At 45.5% G+C, this 8,634-nt stretch overlaps 1 long non-coding RNA gene across 2 annotated transcripts in view; it reads left to right on the top strand.

Moving 5' to 3' along the window:
• The window catches only part of LOC109311100, a 20,752-nt gene extending 15,249 nt beyond the window's left edge, over positions 1-5,503 (top strand). For both annotated transcript variants that reach the window (XR_002101413.1, XR_002101414.1), the window contains 3 exons: positions 2,102-2,253; positions 4,721-4,868; positions 5,023-5,503. This is a non-coding gene — a long non-coding RNA (uncharacterized LOC109311100). The remainder of the gene's footprint in view (positions 1-2,101; positions 2,254-4,720; positions 4,869-5,022) is intronic.
• The last annotated feature ends 3,131 nt before the right edge of the window (positions 5,504-8,634 follow it).

The raw sequence follows: 8,634 nt of genomic DNA on the forward strand, positions 1-8,634 counted from the left end.
GGTCCTCGGACCTGCACTGTTCAACATCTTCATCAGCAACTTGGATGAGGGGGTAAAAAGCACCCTGTTCAAATTTGCTGATGACACTAAGATGTGGGTACACTAGAAGGAAGGAATAGGCTGCAATCAGACCTAGACAAGTTACAGGGGTGGGTGGATGAGAACAGGACAGGTTTCAACACTGAAAAGTGCAAGGTGCTGCACCTGGGGAGGAAGAACCAGCAGCATACCTACAGGTTGGGGAACTCCCTTCTCAGCAGTGCAGAGGCAGAAAAGGATCTTGGAGTCATCATTGATGCCAAAACGAACATGGGCCGGCAGCGTGGGGATGCAGTCAGGAAAGTCAACCGCACCTCGTCATGCATCCACAGATGGATCTCAAGCAGGTCCAAGGAGGTGATCCTCCCCCTCTATGCGGCACTGGTCGGGCCGCACCTGGAGTACTGCGTCTGGTTCTGGGTGCTGCACTTCAAGAGGGATGTGGACAACATGGAGAGGGTCCAGAGGAGGGTCACTCGCATGATCAAGGGGGAGCAGGGCAGGCCCTACGAGGAGAGGCTACGGGACCTGGACCTGTTCAGCCTCCACAAGAGAAGGCTGAGTGGGGAACTAGTGGCCTGTTATAAACTAGTCAGGGCGGATCAGCAGGCACTGGAGGAGTCCCTGTTCCCCTGAGCACTACCAGGAGTGACCAAGAATAACGGTCACAAGCTGGCAGAGGGTAGATTTAGGCTAGATATCAGGAGGTGCTACTTCATGGTCCGGGTGGCTAGGATCTGGAACCAACTTCCAAGTGAAGTGGTGCTGGCTTCTACCCTGGGCGTCTTTAAGAGGAGGCTAAATGAACACCTTGCTGGGGTCATTTGATCCCAGTACTCTTTCCTGAATTGGCAGGGGGTCGGACTCAATGATCTGCTCAAGTCCCTTCTGACCCTAGAAACTATCCTACACCAGCTGTGACCTGCGAAACCTGTGTGAATGTCCCAGTGTTTGACACGGGTGCTTAAACCCAGCCTGTGGACCAAATCCAGCCCATGGAGCCATGGCATCCAGCTTACCAAGTTTCCTTAGTCAGAAATTTAGCAGAAGGGAGGAGTGGCAATTAATGTTACCCCTTCCCCCACCACTACATTTCCAAGCCCCAGACTGCCCCTCTCCTGGACTGCTGGATCTGGGATGGGCTTTCCCTGGCTGCCCTCCACACTAGATTGGACTCATTGGCTGGATCCAGCCTGCAAGAGGACTGGGTGCCTCCGGGCAAAAAGGTTGAGCACTGCTAAATAGCACCATGCTAGATGTCCCTGTCTGAGGCTGGTGTGGCTCCCACTCTGAGCTCAGTCTTTTCTACAACTGGGCCAAAGAGGTACTGAGCTTTCTGAGCTCACTACCATGACAGCATGGGCTCTGACTGGAGCCACTGCTTTTGCACATCTCCAGTGGGCAAATAGTGCTACTGCTCATCCTCCTTTTTATCACCGCCACTGAATTTAGCGACTGACTGCCAAGCTCGGAGAGTTTACTGTGTGTGCTAAGTTCCAGCAGTGTTTTTCTATGTGGCCCTTAATTCTTTTCTGATTTTTGGGGTTTGACCCACTTGTAAAGAAGGTTGAATACCCCTGCACTACACCTGTGCTGACCCACACATACACATGCTACATTAAGATGTAGAATCTCCTGGTCTAAAGGTAGATTTCTCTCAGTCCAAAACATCCAATAGCATCTGAGCTGAGGGTAGGCAACCCCAGCACAAGTTCCAGAGCAAGTGCCAGGGCACACAAAGGTATTTTGCTTGGCACGTGCACCTTGGGGTGAACAGCAGGGAAGGGACTGGGGCTGTGCTGCCACAACAGGGATTGGGCCCCTCATGGTTGTCCCGCCATCCACCCCTGGCACACCAACATCTTACAAGTTGAGGTTGTGGATATTTTTGGCACTCTGCCCAAAAATGTTGCCAACCCCTGACCCCATCTGTGTCTAAAGAATCTGCAAAATCTCATTCATCAGCCATATTCATTATGTACCAACAAATGCCATTTATAAACAGTATTATATAATACTTAAATGCTTGAAATGCTCCTAATATCTCCTTTCTCTTTTGCAGCTTTGACTTTATCTTCTGATCTTCTGTTCTTTTACATCAGGTTCAAGCTTGTTCCCTGACCTTCAAAGTTTGACAAATCTCCACTTGGACCTTGATCTCTTTCCTTATCTAAACCCACTTGCAAGAAGTGATGTCACTGTGCTTGGTTCAAGGTAGGCAGCCTCCCGGTCTACAACTTGATCTAATGGTATGCAAGTCTTGAGACAGAGTTAGTCTGGGATGAGGACCATCATAGAGCTTGTTTTAATGCCCCATGGAATCTTTAGCTGCTCTGACAGAGTGTTTCTCACCAGGGGCATTGCAGTTAGCATGTCTGAAAGTTGTGGGCAGCTAAGCTTTAATATCTTTGTGAATGGTGATCTCACAGCTACTATAACAAGCAAGGTGCTAACAGGAGCGTACAATGACTCAATGTCCTGGGCCTTGAATGTCACTGAGGGAGGAAACATTAGCTATGGTATCTTTTTCATGTCTTTTGATACACTTGTCTCATGAAGACAGAAGACTTGAGAAATCATGCTATGAAGTCATCTGGTCTTATCAGCTAAGACCAGATGGGTTCATAGCAGGCAGATCCTGCCTGATTAACCTGGCTTCTTTTTATGACTGGGTCACAAAATGCTTGGATGAAGAAATAGAGGTAGCGCCATGTGTTGCACCTAGGGAGAAAGAATCATCAACACTCCTATAGCCTGGAAGGTACCATACTGAGTAGCACAACAGCGGAGCGGGACCTCGGAGTTGTAGTCGACTCCAAGATGAACATGAGTCGCCAATGTGATGAAGTAAATAAGTAAAGCTAACTGCACTCTTTCTTGCATAAGTAGATGCATCATGAACAGGTCTAGGGAGGTGATACTTCCCCTCTGTGGCATTGGTTAGGCCGTAGCTGAAGTACTGTGTCCAGTTTTGGGTGCTGCACTTCAGGAGGGATGTGGATAACCTGGAAAGGGTTCAGAGGAGGGCCACCCATCTGGGTAAAGGCCTACAGGAAAACCCTACGAGAACTGATTTGAAGGACTTGAATCTCTTTAGCCTCCGCAGGAGAAGTCTGAGAGGTGACCTTATGGCTGTCTATAAACTCATCGGGGGTGGAGGGGGTGGGAGGAGAGGGGGACAGCAGGAAATAGGGGATATGATGTTTACCAGGGCACCCATCAGGGTAACTACAAGCAATGGCCACAAATTGAAGGAGAGCAAATTTAGATTGGACATCAGGAAAAAATTATTTACAATGAGGGTTGCCAAAATATTGAATATGCTTCCAAGGGAGGTGGTGCTGTCCCCTTCCTTGGAGGTATTTAAGAGGAGATTGGACAAACACCTGGCTGGGGTCATCTGACCCCAGCACTCTTTCCTGCCAGGGCAGGGGCTGGACTTGTTGATCTAATAAGTCCCTTCCAACCCTGAAATCTGTGACTTTGAAGGAGAATATACTGTCCTATCAGATGATCTGTATGGTGATCAGTGGGATGCAGAGTATTACAGTCTTCTGGCCATGATATTCACATCCTACATTCCCTCTTCCCAGTCTTTGTCCTCATGAATCAGCTTGGGGTATGTGTGGCCTGTGATGCAGTAAGTGGGAACAAGATGACTTAATCCTTCCCTGGCAACTGAAATCACAACAGGAGCTTCATCTGATGGCACCTGGAACCCCTGGATCCTGGGTTAAATGTGAGGGGCTGGAAGAAAGCATTTCGGAGAGAGGGCCTTAGCTCTGGACCTTGCTTCTCCTATCAGTCTAGCAGTGCCTGAGTTTGTTCCCTCCAGGAAACGGAGCAAGGTCTATCTTTTTCCTTGTGCTTTTTCTGCTATAGCTTTAACTGTATGGGCTAAGACAGGAGATTCTGTAGTCCTTTTTGCTGGGAGGGATTTTATTGATGCACTGGGGATGTCTTTGGTATGCACTGATTGATTTTCCCCTAGGGCAATGGATAGTTGCATTGAAATAAGCTGAAAGTAATACATGGAGACTGTAATCTTTCTGGGGCATAGACTATTATTTGTTCAGCACATTTTATCTATTATAAAATGCTGTGTCCATCCATGGTGCTGTATAAATAACTGCAGTCTGTGAAGGCTACTTGTAAGCATCCTCAGCTGGAACACAGCCCATACATTATCTCCAAGTTACAAATACACTTTAGAACTCGTCATAGGATTTTTTTTCCACTGGGTCCCATGACCCTTTCTTCCCCAGGCTCTGGGGTAGCTGCTTGGTAAGGAATGGTGCCTGACCAGTACGTTACCCTTATCACATCGGCCTGAAAGAAATCTGATTTATAAGTAACCATTTGCCCTCCACATTGTAAACCTCACCTGGGGGGGAAAAAAATGGCCATTTGGGGCCAAGGCATTGGGCTATTTTGCTGACACCTTCTACTTACTGAAGAAAATAAACTCTTTGAAATATATGGGCTCAACTGGAATTTCTCTAATACCTGTTTTACTACACAGATGTTTTTCCAAGGGCCTAACTCCGAGGTAGATGGTGATGTTCAAGTTCTTTCAGCTATCCCCACTAATAATAGTAATAAAACTAATAATGCATAGCCAGTAACACCCGGTCTGGGGCTTCCCCACTTGTGAGTTAATCCTGCTGTTCTCTCCCCACAGAATCACCTGGGATTCATGATAACAAATCAGTGAGTTCAGAACAACACTCCTCCCAGAGCCTTGTACTTGAAGCATTGATTTTTGCTTCCTATTACCATAGCAACAAGAGTCTATCTCTTCAGAAACTAGCCAGTGGAAACTACAAAAGGTCACCTTTTGAGAGACTTGAAATCCAGGGACCTTCCCCCAGAGGGAGAAGGAGCCTGGTGGAAAAGAGGCAGTTTCTAAGAGTCAAATGGGGGGCTCTAAGGGAATGGAGGTCTCATGCTCTGCGGACACCAGTCTCTGCTGCTGTTCTTCAGAAGCAAAGTTCTTGAGTGCTTTGCTTCAGTCAAGGGAAAAGAAACTGGTGAATTTGGGTAACTATCTGCTGAGCAGGCTCCACAAATCTCATTCTTCCATATACCCAATGCTTCGAGAGATCTCCACCCCACCGCTGCTCTGCATGTTTGTTCTTTGCTGCCATCAAGGCAAAATATGGGAACAGCATTTGCCGTCTTCAAGCTTGTCACTTTTGTGCATTTCAACAGTGTCCAGTAGTAGGCTAACACAGAATCAGCTTTCAGGAGTTAAGCCTTGAGGGGAGCCATCTTCTGACTGTATTATGTGGAGACAAGTTGCCTTTGGAAGAGGAACCTGTTGAGTTGGTTGCTACTGTTTTGTTTAAAAACAAACAAACAAACAAAAAACTTTTACTTATGTCGAGTTGAGACTATTAACCAACAGCCAGTTGCTTTCTCCACCTCTCTTTCACATCTTCCATGTGCTACAGATTGGCAGATTTATGCAATTAGCCTGTTTTTCAGCCTTATTAAAAAATTTTATTTTTAGTTTAAAGTAGACCATTTAGGATTGTGATAAGGCATTGCCCACTTCTGTATGTTAACTTGCCATGATTGTTTGCTCCAGTTAATGTTCATGGGTCATAAAGCCTTTTTGGAAGGTTGGAGAGGAAAGTCTAAAGCCTACCCTTGAATTGTGAAGACTTTCCTCAGTGGAAAAGTTGCCTGCTCTGTAAGTTGGTACTGACGGGTCTTCTTGCAGAGCCCCCCCCCACAAAGTTCCAACAGAATCATAACTCCTGCTTGAAGGCTGCAGATTGCTGCCTGGAGGCAATTGGGTAGAGTTTCCCTGAGGTAGATGCCACATCAGAAACTAACTTAATTGAAGGATATTGGTAGCATTCAGTGTCTTTTGAAATTTCCAAAGCGGGTTGAGATTTCTTGATCTGCTTTTTAAATAAGTCATTGCAGCTGCTGTTTACTTGCATTAACCACTGACAAGCATCTTGATACGTAAAAAGTGAGGTATATTAGGACAAGAATATATTTACCCCAACCTGTCTGTGGAGATGACAGGGCAGGCAGGGGATTATGCTTCTGGATATAGCCTCAAGAAGAGATTTTTGGGGTATTAAATATTTGATACACAAAGCTTATTTTAGGTTGATCCAGATTGGTGTTGCAGTGCTCTTAGAATTTAATTGGTTAAAGGAACAGACTTGAGCAGGTTTTTTTTTTGTTTTTTTTTTGAGGCAAAGCCATTGTTGTCATGGCAGAGTGGCATTATAACAATAGATCAGCATGACAGAAGGAGCCGCTAAAGGTGTTTTAAGATTCTGGCCCATCTGAATTTACCAGTTTTACATAAAGGCAGCACAAGCTCAAATCGTTTAAAATATAATAGGCATCCTGCTATGCAGCTGAAGGAAATCAGCAGTTTGGGTTTTTATAACAAAGATCTGTCTTGCATCCATTTTAGAGATAATGCCAGAGTTTCAATATAAATCCAAGTAATGGATGTCTGCTACGTAGGCACAACGCAACACTGCAATGCAGTCTAGGTCCTAGTAGTGTGCCCCATTCTGTGAGTCTCAGCCGTGTATGGTGGATGAGCAACAGGAAGAGAATAGAGTCAGCCCCATGGTTAGTGTCCTGCAGTGTTGCAGAAAAGGCCCCAGTTCACCAAACTAATAGCTCCTGCTTCCTGATCTAACAACAGGCAAGGTTCTTTGAGTAGATGGGATATCTTTTATTAGACCAACTGAGTAGTTGGAAAAAATGCTCTTGGCAAGCTTCTGGGTGCAATCACCCTTCTTCAGGCATAAGAAGTCTCTGCTGTTCTGAGACCAAGGAATGAAAGAAGCTAAAAGTGTGACAGGATGTCAGTGAGAATGTAAATAGGTGGAAATTGGGAAAACAAAAGATAGAGCAGGGAAGGGAGGGGGAAAAATAAACCCAAAGTTGAGTAAGGGAGACTCTACACTACAGTAGTAATAATTCAAGGTAGAAAAGAGGCTGACTGTGAAAAAGTAAATAGCTGGAAATTAGGAAGACAAGGGGCAGAAAAGAAGGGGAGAGGAGGAAGTACGTGGGGGGAAGAAAAGTGTAAGAGGTCAGGTCTGACAGGTATCTGTTGAATCAGATGTCAGGCAGGTTGTAAAGTGTCATAAATCCAATGTCTATATTGAATCCATGATTTTTGGATCCTGTAGATTTATGAAGTGAAGTTTGCAGGCTCGTCTACGAAAGGTGTTTTCTAAGTTCTGTTTGAGGATTAGAACTGAGAGATCGGAGGGGGAGTGATTGTCTTATGCGAAGTGTTCCCCCACAGGTAGTTGGGTATTTTTGTCTTTGAATGCACACCAAAAATCTATCATTCTGGGGCGCAGTTATTGTTTGGTTTCTCCTACATATTTTCCATCAGGGCATTTGGTGCATGGGATGAGAGAGACAGTATTTCTGGAGGTACAGGTGTAAGATCCAGGAATGGTGATGGTTCTGTTGTGGGATGTGGTTATTGCTCACCAGAATGAATGCATTAAAGGGTGTTAACCTGTGCTATGTACCCTTTAAATATTTTAAGTTATTCCAGTTCAAGTGAGGGTTACCTTTGATTTGTCATTCCTCCAGCATCCCAGGATGCACTATTCCTAGCCTTCCCACTCTTTTCTTCCATGAGCAAACTTTCAACCCTCTGGAACTCTACTGGGGGTGGTGCTGGCTTCAAACCAATACCCTCTCATGTCCCCAGGGTGGGTGAGCCCAGCACACGTTGACCACCCTGAACACCAGGTACAACTCACCAGTTTGCTGCTTGTGCCAGCACCCCTTGGCCCCAGCTGGATGGCTGTTGGTGCAAGGGGAACATTTAAAAAGCCAACTAACTTCTCTTCAGCCACACATCAGGTTTTGTGGACGGTGACTGGTGAGTAGTTAGTCCAGCTCCTCTATATATTGGTAAGTTTTTCACCTGACCCCAGAAATCATTGTCCTGTTCTTTGCAAGACTGGATGCTATACTCATTAATCTTTCTTCAGCACTGCTTGGCAAGATACTTGTACTGATCATAGATTGTGATGTTCTGATTCTTGTTAAGTACAGTTATAGTTGCTTTTCTATGTCAGCCCTATTGTTGCCAATGCCCATATGTCTAATTTTGGCTGACAGGTAGTATGGAGTCAGGAAGACTTACTTTGAGAAATCTGTTAGGATTGGACTGGCCATAGGAAACTGCTATGTTGCTACTGGCCAGATTAGCATGCAGATGAATTCCAGAACGTGTGTAGTGCTCTCTTCACCAGTAAGATGCTACCTTGCAAATATGGCTTCTTCTTAAAGTAGTAAGACAGGTCAACTATGCATTGGAGGACTGCACTGGGAGGATCTTGGTAATTATTAGTTCCATGATTCCCATTCATTCTGGGGCTGCACCAGCAGAGTCTGAAAGGGTGAAGGGGGCTAGTCTTGCTCAAAGCATATTTAATCCAAATGGCCTGATGGTTACTTGTGAGCCTCTTCACAAGGCAGTTAGTACACCAAATTACCCTAGTGTATCTAAGGGCTCCATGGTAATCAGCAGCAATGCTTACTGTTACTAGGGCTGTGCAAAATGGCACTGTTCCGTTTAGCCTT

Source organism: Crocodylus porosus, unplaced genomic scaffold, assembly GCF_001723895.1.
Source record: "Crocodylus porosus isolate Cpor-Errol unplaced genomic scaffold, CroPor_comp1, whole genome shotgun sequence".
Classification (NCBI taxonomy): domain Eukaryota; kingdom Metazoa; phylum Chordata; order Crocodylia; family Crocodylidae; genus Crocodylus; species Crocodylus porosus.